This window comes from Leopardus geoffroyi, chromosome A2, assembly GCF_018350155.1.
Source record: "Leopardus geoffroyi isolate Oge1 chromosome A2, O.geoffroyi_Oge1_pat1.0, whole genome shotgun sequence".
NCBI classification, from domain to species: domain Eukaryota; kingdom Metazoa; phylum Chordata; class Mammalia; order Carnivora; family Felidae; genus Leopardus; species Leopardus geoffroyi.
This window is the reverse complement of record NC_059331.1, coordinates 61257801-61275105: the sequence shown is the minus strand read 5'-3', so window position 1 is coordinate 61275105 and position 17305 is coordinate 61257801. Positions and strand designations below refer to the sequence as shown.

The 17305-nt window shown below is 46.1% G+C and overlaps 1 long non-coding RNA gene across 3 annotated transcripts in view; it reads left to right on the top strand.

Annotated features, from left to right (window-relative positions):
- The window catches only part of LOC123606131, a 66905-nt gene that overhangs the window by 36826 nt on the left and 12774 nt on the right, over nucleotides 1-17305 (top strand). Inside the window, exons 1-5 of one of the 3 annotated variants that reach the window (XR_006716120.1) lie at nucleotides 2356-2515; nucleotides 3896-3919; nucleotides 4920-4943; nucleotides 5363-5386; nucleotides 12539-12628. The exons of 1 other annotated variant lie outside the window; for it this stretch is intronic. This is a non-coding gene — a long non-coding RNA (uncharacterized LOC123606131). Of the gene's footprint in view, nucleotides 1-2355; nucleotides 2516-3895; nucleotides 3920-4919; nucleotides 4944-5362; nucleotides 5387-9136; nucleotides 9217-12538; nucleotides 12629-17305 lie in introns of those variants that run through there. One more of the 3 variants, XR_006716118.1, reaches the window with a different exon arrangement.

Here is a 17305-nt window from a genome sequence, read left to right as displayed (position 1 = left end):
TTCCTTAGTTGGGCATCAGCAAACCCCTTGTGCAGCTCCCTCTGGGCTTTGGAAATGACATGGTGATGTTCCAAGTTCCACACCGAGTGATCTACACCATGTGCATGCTGTTGTCAGTCATTGGAATTGGGTCCCTATGAGAAGGGAGACTTAGCTAGGGTTAGGGTTCAGTGCCGGGACATCACCAGGGCAGAGGGACTCCAGTCTCATGAATTTAATGGAGGGCTGAAGTGAGAACCCTTGCGAGGGTACGGGTCTGGTATAGAGTTAGTGTGAGAGATAGGGTTAGGTTTAGGTTGAGGGTTAGGGTCAGGGTTCTGGTTAAGGTTGGGGTTAGATCCCAGAAGGCTCCAGGCACTGAACCCACAGCAGTGCAGTTGTCTCCCTGAAGTGCTGACTGGAGTACACAATGGAGGCTGCGGGTCAGGATTAGTGTTTCAGTTTCAAGGCCAGACAAATGTTTCTGGCATTCTTTGGGTAAGCCTCAGGAATGCTCTCGGGCATAAAGGAGGCTGCCGGTCAGGATTAGTCTTTGGGTTCCAAGGCTAGACAAGTGTATCGGACACTCTTTGGGGAGGACTCAGGAATCCTCTTATGCAGCAGCGGCCGGGCTTTGGAAATGACATGGTGATGTTCCATGTTCCACGCTGATTGATCCTGCAGTGCTTCTTGACCCCATGTGCATTCTGTTGTCAGACATTGGAATTGGGTACCCATGGGAAGTGAGTTTTAGCTAGGGTTAGGGGTAGGGTTTAGTGCAGGGACATGGCCAGGGCCGAAGCACTCCAGTCTCGTGATCTCCCTCTAGGGCTGAAGTGATGGCACATGCGCTGGTGTGGGTCTGATGTAGAGGTATTGTGAGATATATGGTTAGGTTGAGATTGAGGGTTATGGTCAGGACTATGGTCCTGTTTTAGGGTTAGCGGGTAGAGTTAGAGCATTAGGGTTAGAGTTAGAGGGTTAGGGTTAGAGGCTTAGGGTAAGGTTAGGGTTAGTTCGGGTTACGTTTATGTTTACGGTTAGTTAGAGTTAGGGATAATGTTAGGGGAAGGGTAGGGGCAGGATTTAGCATTAGGGTTAGGGGTCAGGGTTAGGTGTTAGGTTTAGGTGGTGGGATTTTGTTTAGTGATAGGGTTAGGAGTTGGGCAAGGAGTAGTTCATGCTTGTACCGCCACGTTGAGTGGGAAGTTGTTCATGTGTGGACACCACAGTCCGTCTTTGAGGGATATTGTTCATGCTATCTCCCCAGTCTCTCTGCACTGCAGGTTGTTCTTGCCTCGCCCCATTCCAGCTTTGCTCTGGAGTGTTTCACACCGTGACCCCGCCCTCTCGCGGAATGGTAGGATTTCTCGTACTGCCCAATTCTTTTTTGGTGCATGGGGTGTGTTCACACATGCAACCCTCCAAACCCTCTGTGCAGTGGTATCACCCATGAACCTCACTGCTCTTTAGATTGGGTTTCCCGATGCCAGTATTAAGTCTGATACTGATGCCAATATTAAATCATGAATGTTTCTTTTCACTTTCACAGATGAAAAAGCAGGCATTTCTTAAGTTAAGGTTTATGGTTAGGATTAATATTAGGTGTCAGTGTAAGGTTTAGGTCATGGTCGCTATCCCCCTTGGTGTGAGAGGGCTTCACGAATGTGTCCCACCTGCTCCCCTTTATCCGCGATGTAGCAGTGATATTCCTTTTCATTCAGATGTTTTCTTTGGCACCTGGGTGTCTCATTGGGTTAAGCGTCCCACTTCATCTTGAGTCAAGGTCTCTCAGTTTCTGGTTTTGAGCTCTGGGTGGCTTCTGTGCTGATGGCTCTGAATCTGGAGCCTGCTTCAGATACTGTCTTTCTCTCTCTCTCTCTCTGCCCACACCCCCTTGTGTTGTCTCTTTCAAAAATTAATGTACCTAAAAGAATTTTCAATCAGGTATTTCCCAGATGGCTCTTTTCACTTTCATTCCTGAAGATGAAGGCATCTGTATTATCCATTGTTCTTTTGTTATCTTTGGCTGACGACATATACGACATTTCCTCAGCCAGCATTGGGGATGCACAGCATTTCTTCTATCACTGGACACCTCTCATCCACTGCGACACTGCATTCCTCTAGCACATCCCACATGCTCCCAGAAACTGGACTGTAACTGCGGATGGTAGCACTGTCCCATAGTCTTCTGATGGTATTTCAGGAGGTTCTTCATTCGCATCTTTGGTTACCTGAGTGTCTTCTGACATCTCTAATTTTTCCACTAGGCCGCTGCTATGACGCCCAACAGGGAAACCGAAGCAGAGAGGGATGCAGGAGTAGACCAGTTACCGCTTGGCTCCCACAAATGGTCGCCTTGGAATGCTTTATGGAAGAGGAGAAAACACCCACCACTGTTTCATAACCCTGCACTGAATGTGGAGACAACAACCACCCACCCCCAAAAGGAAACTCCGGCAGGGTACATGTATCAAACCTAAGGTGTTGGTCATGTATTTTGGATCAATAAGTGAGGTTGTACTTTTGACTGGTAAGTGTACATCTAAATCCCTCAGAGGGGATATGATTCTCTGAGGTCATCCCAACCTAAATTGTTGCCCATGGGGAGATGTGTTGTCCCTATTGGTTTTGTCGATGTTGTCTCTGTAGGCCAGCAAATTAAAGCTCCATAGGGTCTTGTTCTATTCCTGCCTCTTCAGGGGAAGGTCCATTTCACCGATTGAAAGAGACAGTAAAACCCTCCTGTGGCCATTCATATGGCCAGTCACTATTTAGGGAACAAGTGATTATGCTACCTTTGCAGGGTCAGGATACCACGGCCATTTCATGAATGTCCCTGGGCAGGCAGGTTCTCTAAAAGTAGAAATGTTAGAGGTGATTTTATTGGTAAACAGGCGGGGTTTGTGTTCGCTGAGTTCCTTTTACTTCTTTTCATCTTTCCTTGATTGACTATCTGTGTTGGGTCAACAATTGGTTTGATATTGACTTTACAGTTAGGTTATTTTTATCTTATTGTTAACTATCCATGGTTATCTGCTCTGATAGAAGCTTATGCAAGGACAAATATTTCTTGTTGCACATACTAGCATTATTGCTTCTATTGTGATATTCACCCAGTCGTAACTTAGGGGTTGGTTGTCTTTTTTTTTTTTTTTTTTTTTGTATTCAGATCTTAAGATCATATACCAGTGCCTGGGCCCTACTATGAATGCTCATCGCCACAGCCCTAACAACCACCTACAGTACGCGAATCATATTTTTCCCCCTTCTAGGACAGCCTGATACACCTACTTGGCGACGCAGGGGTGTAATGCTCGAACCCCTCGTGGGCGATGGACGGGTGTCATGCTAGCACTCCCCCATCAGCAAGGGAGTAGTGATGCCATTACTAAATCTGACATTTCCTGAATAGCTTTCATCACTGTCAGAGCTGAAGAAGCAGTCATATGTTACAGTTAGGGTTAAGGTTAGGATTAGAGTTAGAGTTAGGGGTTAGGGTAAAGGTTAGGTCACACTTACACCCCCCCCTTAGTTGTGGGAGGGAGGCACTCATGCACCTTGCCACCCCTCAGCATGGGAGGGGCTCATCCATGTGCCAGCCCTCCCCTCAGCGAGGGAGTAGTGATGCCTCTATTAAATCTGACGTTTCATGAATGGGTATTTTCACTTTCATGGCTGAAGAAGCAGCATCTCTTATGATGAGGGTTAGGGTTGGATTACCCTGAGGGATAGGGTAAGGGTTAGGTCATGCTTGCACCCCCCGTTTGGCAAGGGAGGAAGGTCACACCTGACCCTACCACCCTCGTTGCGGAAGGGTGTTCAGGCATGCACCCTGCCTCCCCTCCACAAGAGAGTAGTGATGCCACTATTTAATGTGTTGTTTTATGAATGGCTCTTTTCACTTTCACAGCTGAAGAAGCAGGCATTTCTTAAGGTAAGTGTTATGGTTAGGATTGCTGTTCATGGTTAGGGTAAGGGATAAGCCATACCCGCACCCTTCCTTGAAGTGGGAGGGCATTCACACATGCGCCACACCCCCCCCTCATCTCCGGAGGGTGTTCACCAACAGGACCCAGCCCCCTTCACCGGGGGAGGGTGTTGATGTATGCGCCTGCACCCATCTCGTGTGCAAGGGTGTTCATGCATGGACACCACAGCGCTAGACGAGGGAGGGCATTTGTCCAAGTGCCCTACCCTCCTTGGCTCAGGAGGGTGTTCACACATGCTCAGTCCCCCCTTGGCTTGGCAAGGTGTTCAGGTATGTGCATGAACCCGCCCCCCAGTGTGGGAGGGGGTTCACGCATGTGCCCTGCTCCCCTGAGGCACTGGAGGGGGTCACCTGTGCACACTGCCACTACTCAGCAAGGGAGTAGTGATGCCACTATTAAATCTGACGTTTCATGGACGGCTGTTTTCACTTTCACAGTGGAAGAAGCATGCATCTCTTATGGTAAGGGGTAGGGTTAGCATTACAGTTAGGGTTTAAGGTAAGGGTTAGATCATGCTTGCTCTCCTCCCTCAGCATGGGAAGGTTTCACGCATTACCCCACTATCCTGAGCAAAGGAGAGTGTTCACCCTTTCACCCCACCCCCTGAGAGTGGTAAAATATTGAAGCAAGTGCTCCACTCCACTTCCTCTGGGGAGGGCTTTCACACATGCGTAGATCTGCCCTTCGGGACAGATTGTTCACACATGTGCATGACCATCTCTCGGGTCGGGAAGGTGCTCACACATGGGCACACCCCACCTCTGCATGGGAGATGGTTCATGCACGTGTCTTGCCCACCTCAGCAGGGAGGGTTTTTACGCATGTGCATAGACCCACCTTGGTGTGGGAGGAAGTCACCCATGCAGAGCGCCACCCTTCAATGAGGGAATAGTGATACCACTATTAAATGTGACATTTCATGAATGGTTCTTTTCAATTTCACAGCTGAAGTAGCAGACAACTCTTAAGGTAAGGGTTAGGGTTAGCATTACCATTAACGGTTAGGGTAAGGGTTAGGTCATGCTTCCACACCCCCTCCTCTCCAGAGTGTATTCACACAATAGCACCGCCCCTCAGTGTGGGAGAATATTCATGCATGTGTCCTGCCCCCTTCAGCGTGGGAGGGTGTTCACACAAAGGCCCCATCCCCTTCCACTTGGAAGTGTGTTCATGCATTCGCACATTTGCACAACCCCCCCCCCCCAAGGTGAGGAAGGGTGTTGACACATGTGCCCTGTCTCCCTCCACATGGGAGGTAGTTCACACATGCTCCTCACCCCCTTGGCTAGGGAGGGTGTCACCCATGAACAGTGCCACCCCTCGGAGAGGGAGTAGTGTTGCCACTATTAAATGTGACCTTTCATCAATGTTTCTTTGCACTTTCACAGCTGAAGAAGCACACATCACTTAAGGTGAGGGTTAGGGTTAGCATTACATTTAGGGTTTAGGGTAAGGGTTAGGTCATGCTTGCTCCCCTTCTCTGCAAGAGAGGTGTTTCACTTATGCTCCCTGCCCCACTAGGCACGTGAGGGTGTTCACAGATGTGCACAGCCCTCCCTCAGGGTGGAAGGGTGTTCTCACGCACAACCCTCCTTGGCGACAGAGGGCGTTTGTGCACGCACCCTGCTCCACTAGCGCGGGAGTTTGTTCTCCTGTGTGTAAGGCCCCACCTCCTGGCAGAAGGGCGTTCACCCATGTGCACCATTCCCCCCCCACCCACACTTTGGCATGGGAAGGTGTTAACCTCTGTGACTTGACACGTCAGCATGGGAGAATATTTATGCATCTGCCCTGCCCCCCTCTGCCCAGGAGGGCGTTCATGCATGCGCACAGCCACCAGTCAATGAGGGACGGTATTCATGCATGCGCACAACAACCCCTCCATGAGGGAGGGCATTCACGCATGCGCCATGCATCCCTCATCAAGGGAATGGTTCAAGCATGCGCCCCATACCCACTTTGGCACGGGAGGGTGTTGACCTATGCACCTCGCCCCCTCAGCGCTGGAGGGCGTTCATAGATGTGCACAGCCCCCATTGTGGCGGAAGTGTGTTCACACTTGTGAACAACCCCGGCTAGGGGAGGAATGCCATTCGCACGTGGGCTGTGCCCCATACCACTGGGGGCTGTTCACACATGTGCACAGCTCTCCCTACTGGCGGAAGAGTGTTCACACATGCACAAAACTCCCTCTCCAAGAGGTAGGGCATTTCCACATGAGCACAACCCCCATCAGCGAGGGAGGGCATTCATGCATGCTTCTTACCCCCTACCGCAGGAGGCTGTACAGGCATGCGCACAGTCCCTCCTACTGGCGGGTGTTCACACATGCACACAGCCCCCCTCAATGAGGGAAGGCATTTGCACATGCGCCCCCCTCCCCGGGCAAGGAAGGGTGTTCAGGCATGCGCAGAACCACCACCTGAGCAAGGGAGGTCGTTGGTGCATGCGCCCTGCCCCACTTAGCACAGGAGGTAGTTCAGGCTTCCGCCTGGCCCTCTGTCAGCATGTAAGTCGGTCACCCATGCACAGTGCCACCCCTCAGGGAGGAAGTAGTGATGCCACTATTAAATGTGATGTTTCATGAATGGTTCTTTTCACTTTCACAGCTGAAGAAACACGTATCTCTTAAGGTTATGTTTAGGGTTAACATTATCATCAGTGGAAGGGTAAGGTTTGATCAAGGTTCCTCCCCCCGGGCATGGATTTCCAAGCATTAGCGTGTCCCCCTTTGGCACGGGAGCATGTTCACCCATGTGCCCGACCCCACTTTGGCACAGCAGGGTGTTGACCTATGCGCCCCACCCCCATATTGTGGGAGGCTATTCACGCACGCCCACTGCTACCCCTAGGGACAGAAGGGTGTTCACACATGTGCACAAACCCTCTCATTGTGGGATGGTGTTCACGCATGCACCCAGGCCTCCCCACTGGGAGAAGGTTCTCGTATGCACCATGCCCCCTTGTCATGGCAGGGTGTTCACGCATAGGAACAAACCCCTCTCTATGAGGGGGGGATGCTTTCGTGCATGTACTCCACAACTGTGTGGCCAGGGATGGTGTTGACGTATGCTCCCCGCTCCCCTCGCCAGGATGGTGTTCACACATGTGCAAAGCCCCCCCCCCCACTTATGGCCGAAGGGGGTTCAGGCATGCCCACAACCCCCGCTCTGTGAAGTATACCATTTGTATAGGCACACAACCCTCCCTCAGCAAGGGAGACTGTTCACGCTTGGCTCCACTCACCTCGGCGGGGAAGGTTGTTCACACATGCACAGAACCCCCTTCAGCGATGGAGGGCATTCAAACATGCGCCCCACCCCACTTGATGCCAGAGGTGGTTCAGGATTCTGCCTTGCCCCTGGTTGGTGTGTGAGATCGTCACCCATGCACAGTGCCATCCTTCAGGGAGAGAGTAATGATGTCACTATTAAATGTGATGTTTCACGAATGGTTCTTTCACTTTCACAGCTGAAGAAACATGCATCTCTTAAGGTAAGGGTTAGGGTTGGCACTGACATAAGGGGTAGGGTAAGGCTTAGGTCGTACACCCTGGGTAGGGAAGGTTTTCAAGCATTAGCGTTCCCCCCCCCTTTTGGACAGGAGGGGATTCACACATGTGCCCTCCCACATCAGGGGAGGGGGTCACCATTGTGCCACTGTCTCTGTGATGGAGGGGTGTCACTCATTTGCTCTCTCCCACCTCGGCACCGGAGGGGATCATGCATGTGCCCCTTCTACACCCCTTCATCGGCGATGTAGCATTGATGTTCATTTTAGGTCAGACGTGTTTTCTGCTCTCTCGGCCGCTCAGTGGATTAAGTGTCCTACTTGGGTTCAGGTCATGGTCTTACGGTTTGTGGGTTCGACACCTGGTTTCACCTCTGTGCTGATGGTTCTGAACATGGAGACTGCTTCAAATGCTATGTCTCACTCTCTGTCTGTCCCTTCCCCACGTGTGTTCTGTCTGTCTGTCTGTCTCTCTCTCAAAAAAAAAAAAATGAAGCTAAAAACATTTTAAAGCAGCTGCATTGGTCTACTTGTCTTCTTGCCCTATTCCCACCTCTTCATGGGAAGGTCCATTTCACTGATTGGAAGAGACAATAAAACCCTCCTGTGGCCATTCATATGAGTCACTATTTAGGAAACAAGTGATTATGCTACTTTCGCACGGTCAGGATACCATGGCTGTCTCACGAATGTCCCTGGGCAGGCAGGGCCTCTAAAACTACAAATGCTAGAGGTGATTTTATTGGTAAACAGGTAGGGTTTGTGTTCACTGAGTTCCTTTTACTTCTTTTCATCTTTCCTTGATTGCCTGTGTTGGGTCAACAATTGGTTTCATATTGACTTACAGTTAGGTTATTTTTATCCTTTGGTTAACTATCCATGATTATCCACTCTGATAGAGCTTACACAAGTACAAATATTTCTTGTGGCACATACTAGCATTATTGCCTCTATTGTGAAATTCACCCAGTCTTAACTTAGGAGTTGGTTGTCTATTTTTGATACTCAGATCTTAAGATCATATACCAGTGCCTGAGTCCTACTACAAATGCTCATGGCTGCATCACTGACAGCCGCCTACAGTACATGAATCACATTTTTTGACCTTCAAGGACAGCCTTGATACCCCTACATCGGCAATGCAGGGGTCTGACGCTGCAGCCCTTCTGTGCCCCTTCATAGGCCATGTAGATATGTCATGGCTGTGCCCTTCCTTGGCCATGTAGGGGTGAGCCACCTGTGCCCCTTCATGGTCTATGTAGGGGTGTGCCGCCAGCACCCCTTCCTGGCCACTATAGTGTTTGTACTGGCTGTGGTTTCCGGGACCTACCTGGGGTCTCTGGACGTATCTCCATGGATAATGGGGAGCTTCTATAGTTGTGTTCCTCTGCATTACATCTCCCCAGAAGACCCTCCTCTCCAGATAAGTGTTACAGGATCGGGAACCACTTTTCTTTGTACTTTCTTCTTAGTGGAAACATCTTGCCTTTGCTTAGCATGGCTGCTTTGCCCTCTCTACCATCTCCTGGAGGTTCCCTTACCCTGGCACTGCTCTTCACTCACTGCTTTTGGGTGTGCTGTCTCCTGTTGCAGTCCTGCACCAATGGTAATCTGTACCATGAGTGGCCACAGGAAAACACTTGGAACTTGGACTCTGGGACTGGACTGCTCTTCCAGTAGAAGACATACAAGTAGCTTCCTTGATGGCAGAAGTGGATACTGGTCATTGGTGGTAAGAGGTGATTTCACATTTGCTCACATTACCACTAATGCTGGTGCAGAGTGATGGAGGACAGCATGCTGGAGGATCGCAAGTGGAGTTGTCACTGTGGCCATGGGAGGCAGTTACAGAGCCTGTCTGGGATCAGTTTTGGGTGTCTGGGGTATACACAGGAAATAGGAGAGGTTGGAAGCAAGGGAAAAACACCAGAAAACGTATGACCTCATGAGGTGAGTATGTTGTGTTTGTTGCCAAGAGAAGCAGCTCCCCCTGTCTAAGGAAAATAGTCTTATCCCACCCCCAGGACCCCTAGAGAAAAGGTTTCAATGGCTTCACCTAAGACAATACTGTCATGATCGAGAGCAGTGATCTTCAGGCTCCACGTCTACCATCTTTGTTTACTTCCTGGAAAATAGCGGGATTCCAGTGTACTCCAAACGGAGGTGTGGGATCAGGTCCACGCATGATCAGGTGCCCATGCAGGGGAGTTGCAGGGTATTACCACTTCGCACTGGTAGAAGATGGGGGGACGAGTATGGGAGTGAGTTCAAAGAGTATTACACCAAAGAGGGTGACATACGATAGGCCAGACATGGATACATGGTTCTTCCTGCAGGAAATGTAATTTAATGTGTTGCCTGGAGAACTGGGAATGGTCATAATAATGACTCAATGGCTGCCTGCAGTCAACTAGGTTGAAATGCCAGAGCTTCCCTGACTTTCTCAGGGAAGGAAGACTCCAAAGTCCGAGGGAGATGGGAATGGGGGCCTGTTGTGCACACACATGCTCTTTTACCACAAACGTGATGGCTTATGAGAACAAAATCATGTCCTCTCAGAGTTCTGGAGGCCAGAAACCCAAAATTCCTTCACTGAGACTAAGGTGTCAGCAGGGCTGTACTCCAGGTGGAGACTTCAGGGCTCCAGGAGACACTGTACCCCTTCCATCTAGTAGCTCCCAGTGGCCACCAACCACCCTTGGCTTGGACCACATCACCCAAGTATGTCTCCATGGACACAGTGCCTCCTCTTTTATCAAGTCTCCCTTTGCCTCTCTAAGGATGCTCTTGATACTATCTAGGGATCACTTGGACAACGCAGGACTCAAGATCCTTAACTAGATCCCATCGATGGGAGTTAGATTCCAGCTGTTAGGACTTGCTTTCTTTGAGGGCCATTGCACAGCCTAGTACAACGTGTCCTTCCATAGGGAGACAGCCAAATCATGCTATCCCTGTGTGGTGGGCTCTCACCTGTGAGCAGTGCCAGGGCACGCATTGCTGACAGACACTGCAGCAGGACTGAATCTCTGGAGAATTATGCCCAGAGTGGAAAATCCAATCCTAAAAAGATCACATGCTTTTAGATTCCATTTGTATAATATTCTCAATGCAACAAAATCCTAAAAAAGGAGAGCAGATCAGGATTGCCAGGCATCACAGAGGTGATGGGTGCAGGAAGGAGGTGGGAATATCTGCTGTAAGAGGACAACTTGGGATTCCCTGTGGAGTGCTTGATGCTCTGTTTCTCATGTGCATCAGTATTTACATGCTGGCCATGATCCCGTTCTACAGGCAGAGAGAACGAAGGGCATCTTTATCCTGTTTCCCAATCACCCACATTCCCAGCAACCTCCCAGCTGCCCACCTTGTTATATCTATCCCCACGGCTCTGGCTGGTGTCCCATTGCCACAGTTGAGTTGTGTTCCTAAGGGAGGAATCCATCTCTCGCTAACATACCTCCCATACCACTTCCCTCTCTCCTGCACACCGCGGGTTTTCTCGGGACCCGGCCATCCTGTGCACCTGCAGCTGTTTCAACCCACGGGGAGCAATCACTTCCCATCCAACACCACCTGTTTTGTCTTCCTATGCCTAGCATTGCATGTGCCGGAACCTGCAGACCTTCCCTTGTTTCTCTGTCAGCTGAGTCTGAATGGGCTTCCTCTCTCATTCGTCCCTAGTTCTCATCTATTTAATGAATGACACACATCGCCGAAGCTCACATTGAAGTCTCAACCCCCAGTATGTGGACTACGTGGCACCATTTTACAGACTCACTTGATTACTCCCTTTCTTTAAAAATTACTTCCTTCCTCCTCCCACCATCTGGGCCGCTGCTTACCAGTGTCTGTGTTGGTTAGTCCTCATCTTCTTCCTGCCCCCCATTTGCTTTCCATCTGCCTTTACTCTGGGTTTGATCTCAGCCAGCCTCAGGCTTCTATATACCAGCAGCTGGGGCCTCCAAGTCTTTATGCGCTGCCCACAGCTGTTCATGTCTCCAGACACCTGACTCCAACTGTGCACCACACAGGTGCTACCCTCCCCAGAATCTGCTACCTCCCTGTAGGCCTCTCCTATTCCCCTCCCCTTGTTTACTGGGCTGCTGCCACACTGGCCCCTCCCTGCTCCCTGAGCATGTCAGGCACATACTCCTGCTTCAGGTCTTTGCTTTCATTTTGCCTCTCTCTGTCGGGAATATACTTCCACGTGCCAACATGACATACTCCCTCACTTCCATCATATCTTTGCTCTGACATCACCTGCTCAGTGGAGTCTCTGCTAGCTCTCTATCTCGAACTGAAAACTGCTCCTTCTCTGACCTGAACACCCGATATCCCTTCCCCGCATTCTTTTTCTTCCTGGCCTTTGGCATCATCTGTTTTTCTTTCTTGCTTGCTAGATGTCTCCTACTGCAGTCCCTTCCAGAATATCGGTTCCATGGGATCCAAAGACAAAATTAGCTTTGTTTAGGGCTGTTTCCTTAGGGCCCTAGAACAGTGCCTAACTCCTTCAAAGGCCCAAACACCATTTGTTGAGCAAGTAAATATTGGGATTTCGTATTATTTTGCTGCGTCTGCCATCACAAAGTACCAAAGACTGGGTGGCTTAAGCAACAGAAATTGATTTATTTATTTTCTCACACTTTAGATCAAGGTGTGGCGAGGGTGGGTGTCCTGTCTCCATGACTGGTGAATGACCTCCTTCCCACTGTCTTCACGTGGTCTTCCTTCTGTGTGTGTAGGTGCCCACTCTCTTCCTATAGGACACCAGTTATCAGATTAGGGTCCCCCCCCCCCCCGCAAATGAGCTCATTCGACCTCCACTTTACCTTTCAAGATCTGGTATCCAAGTACAGTCCCATGGGTAGTTAGGACTTCAATGCATGTATTTTGGGGGCAAATCCATTCCATAACAGGTTTCTGTCTGTTGTACCTAGTCACTACCTACATGTTTTTTTTCTCTATGCCCTTGTCCCCATTCTTTGCTCACACAGTGCTAATCCCAGTTTGCCCTTAGCCCAAGTTATAACTCTGTTTATTTATTTGTATAGGCTTGCATCTTCCCTCTACCTCTATACTCCAAGTTCCTGGCTGGCACTGGAATTACATCCTTAGCATGGGCATCATAACCTCCAGGTGAGGTAAGTATGATTATTCTCATTTTGAAAATCAACAATCTGAAGCTCAAAAGAGAGTAGGTCATGTTTCTGAGATCACAGTACTAGTAAGTGCTGTCCTTTGGATAACTTTGTTCTCATGGGCTCCAAAGACCACTTTCTTTCATCTACCACACTGTCCCCAAGATGAACGGGGAAAAGCCATACTTCATCCTGGTATATTGTAAGCAATGAATGGTACATGTAAAGCTGGTGTCACGTTTCAGGAAATGGGATTAAGTTTAGTATCTGAGTAATTGTACCCACAGGTTGAATTTCAGTCTCACATCCTTTTATTTTTTACTGCTGCAATTTCTGTTATCCTTAATGATTATATAAGTGTATTCTTCCCTTTGCAAAATTTAGCCAGTAAGCATACTAAGAGAGTTTGTTTCCTTTGTAACAGGTCTGAATTATACAATGAATTCATAATGTCAAGATAATAGCTGTTATTTCTTCCTAAAATATAGAGGAAAAGTTCATTGCCTTTGTTGTAAGAGTTTACCATGTGTTTTTGGTAACATGCCTGAGCTGTATTGGTGAAAAACTGTCATAGACTTTGAAAGTCAGTTATTTATAGTTAAGAGAATATCGTTCTTTCTTTGGGTGCAGCTGATTGTTTGAAATAGAACTTAGGATTTTTCTCCATAGATTGTCTATTTCACAACAAGCTTTGTTTTAAAAAGTATGTTATATTTGCATTCATGCAAGTTATACCATCATTAAATTGACAGGAAAGCAGCTGTTAATAGTTGTCATTTGGACATGTAGATGGAAATGCTAAAGGTCATGGTGTGACTCCTTACACGTGTTGAGCTCTGGTTTCATTTGGCATTTCCAAACCATTGCCCTGAGCTTATGGATGTTGATCAAGTGGCCATGTAATGGTTGTTTTAAATTGGCATTAGTGGTGCAGAGGTGATTCTTAAGTTGTGTATGAGGAAGCTGTTGGTTTTCTGCTTCTATGTCTGTGTAGCTCCTAAAAATAGAAGACTAGAGCATCTTATCAAAATTAATTTTGTTCAAAGTAAATGCACCTTGTGAAAGAGCTAAAGGCTTAGATAATAGTCAATACTTTTGGAGTCTGATATTAATTTGCAAATTTAAAATAGGTCTAGGAGCATTTGTGTGGCTCAGTTGGTTAAGCATCTGACTTCAGCTCAGGTCACGATCTCACTGCTCATGACTTTGAGCTCCATGTTGGGCTCTATGCTGGCATCTGGGAGCCTGGAGCCTGATTGAGATTCTGTGTCTCCCTCTCTCTGCCCCTCCCTGGCTCATGCTCTTTCTCTCTCTCTCAAATATAAACTTAAACATAGAAAATAGGTCTAGAATAAATCTGTAGACCATAACATATTTATAGTGACTGCTGATTGAAACAGAGAAATAGCCTGAAACTCCAAGCATACATTACTGTTGTTTTCCTAGGCACCCATTAAATGCCAGGTTGACCATTAAGCTGAATACAAGCATTAATCTTTTAGTAACTTGGAAGAGATAAGCATACTATTGTAGCTAGTAAGGTTTGGTATATGTCGTTTTGGTAGACCTATTTTCTTTAATGATCAAAATATTAATTTGAGGTCTCTTTTATTTGGGTATTCAGGGTTAAGAGAAGTTACCTGAGGCAAATGAATTAAGACCATTTTAGAACTGAGCTGGACTTAAAAAGCCGGAGACTGGAGTCATGATAAAGATAGTTTTAACATGCCATTTCATCAATTAAAAAAAAAATTACAGCTCCTGGAAGGCATTCATCATGTTGGAGGAGAGTTTCTGGGGTTCCCTCCACAAATGGTACATGATTTTGAGTCAAGGATACAGCCTTACTGACTGTGCTTTTACTGACATGATGGTTCAGATACCAACAATGTTGTCTGTTGGGATTGTCTTTTCCAAAACTGATATCCTTTCAGTTTTTGGTTTAATTAATTTACTAAAGAGAAAACAATGTTTCCCTCTTTCTGAAACATAATCCCATTTGTATTTAGAGTTATCATTAAACATAGTATTTCTAAAAATGGTTAATAAATTGGAAGTCAATATAAATTTGCTTGTGAAGTTATCAAATGGAAAACTGTTCCCAAAGCAGTTATTTTACGTTTTATAGGAAAACTAATCTTTTATGTCCTTAATGCATTTATGTTATATACTCTTCACTTTTGTTTCATGCTATTTGTGTGTGTGTATGTGTGTGTGTGTTTGCAACTAAGTGAAATGTGCAATATTTGGTCATTTAAAAAAATTCACTAATTTAGGCAAAGTCAGCCATAAACAAATGCAATACATTATGTCCAAAGTAGTCAAGCAGATTTTCCATCATGAGTAAAAGTTGATTTATCTCAAATGAATTTGCTTTTCTCTTTTCTTTTTAACAAGCCAAGTCATAGGAGAATATATTCTTTATGCTCACCTTGAGGCAGGGCAAGAGCAGATTTGTGTCAGAGCACATTGTCCATATTTATGAGAAAGTAGGGAAATTAAGAAAGCCACTTCGGTACAAAGCTTAGTGGGGACTCATGACTGACTCAGCTTTTCAACAATATTCTGTTGGGATGTCTTTTTTTACTGGGTTAATTTTTTTTAAATTTTTACTTCATTTATTTTTTTAAATTTACATCCAAGTAAGTTAGCATAATGTGGAACAATGATCTCAGGAGTAGATTCCTTAATTCCCCTTACCCATTCAGCACATCACCCCTCCCACAATCCCTCCAGTAATCCTCTGTTTGTTCTCCACATTTAAGAGTTTCTTATGTTTTTGTCCCCCTCCCTGTTTTTATATTATTTTTGCTTCCCATCCTTTATGTTCATCTGTTTTTTTATCTTAAGGTCCTCATATGAGTGAGGTCCTGTAATATTTGTCTTTCTCTAATTTTGCTTAGCATAATACCTTCTAGTTCCATCCATGCAGTTTAAATGGCAAGATTTTATTCTTTTGGATTGCTAAGTAATACTCCATTGTGTGTGTGTGTGTGTGTGTGTGTGTGTGTGTGTGTGTGTATATATATATATATATATATATATATATATATACATACACATCTTTATCCATTCATCCATTGATGGACATTTGGGCTCTTTCCATACTTCAGCTATTGTTGATAGTGCTACTATAAACTTTGGGGTTCACTTATCCCTTCAAAATAGCATATCTTTATCATTTGGATAAATACTTAGTAGTGAAACTGCTGGGTTGTAGGGTAGTCCTCTTTTTCATTTTGTGAGGAACCTACCTACTGGTTTCCAGAGTGACTTCACCAGTTTGCATTCCCGCCAGCAGCGCAAGAGTTTATCTTTCTATGCTTCCTCACCAACATCTGTTGTTTGCCTGAGTTGTTAAAGTTAGCCATTCTCACAGTAGTGAGATGTTATTTTGTTGTGGTTTTGATTTGTATTTCCCTGATGATGAATGATGTTGAGCATTTTTTCATGTTTCATTTGGCCATCTGGATGTCATCCTTGGAGAAGTGTTTGCTCATGTCTTTGCCCATTTCTTCACTGGATTACTTGTTTTTTGGGTTTTGAGTTCGATATGTTCTTTACAGATCTGGAATACTAATCCTTTATTTCATATGTCATTTGCAAATATCTTCTCCCATTCTGTTGGTTGCCTTTTAGTTTCGCTGGTTGTTTCCTTCTCTGTTCAGAAGATTTTTATTTTGATGAGGTCCTAATAGTTCATTTTTGCTTTTGTTTCCCTTGCCTCCACAGACTTGTTGACTATGAAGTTGTGGAAGCAAACATCAAAGAGGTTTCTGCCAGCTTTCTCCTTGAGGGTTTTGATGGCTTCCTATGTTACATTTAGGTCTTTCATCCATTTTGAGTGTCCTTCATCCATTTTGAGTGTGCGAAAGTGGTCCAGACTCATTCTTCTGCATGTCGCTGTCCAGTTTTCGCAGCACTCTTGCTGAGGAGACTCTCTTTATTCCATTGGATATTCTTTCCTTCCTTGTCAAAGATTAGTTGGCCATACGTCTGTGGGTTCATTTCTGTGTTCATATTCTCTTCCATTGATCTGAGTGTCTGTTCTAGTGCCAGTACCATACTGTCTTGATGATTACAACTTTGTAATACAGCTTGAAGTCCGGGATTGTGATGCCTCCTACTTTGGTTTTCTTTTTCAAGATTGCTTTGGCTATTCAGGGTCTTTTCTGGTTGCATACAAATTATAGGATTCTTTGTTGTAGCTCTGTGAAGAATGCTGGTGTTTTTTGATAGGTATTGTGTTGATTATGTAGATTGCTCTGGGTACTATTGACATTTTAACAATATTTGTTCTCCCTATCCAGGAGCATGCAATATTTTTCTTTTCTGTGTGTTTGTCATCTGCAGTTTCTTTCATAAGCTTTCTATACTTTTCAGTGTATAGATTTTTCACCTATTTGGTTAGATTTATTCCTAGGTATTTTATGGTTTTTGGTGCAATTGTAAATGGGATCGATTCCCTGATTTCTCTTTCTGTTACTTCATTGTTGGTGCATAGGAATGCAACTGATTTCTGTGCATTGATTTTATATCCTGCCACTTTGCTGAATTCATGTATTATTTCTAGCAGTTTTTTGGTGGACTATTGTGGGTTTTCCACATTGGGTTTCATGCCATCTACGAAGAGTGAAAGGTTGAGCTCCTCCTGGACGATTTGAGTGCCTTTTATTTCTT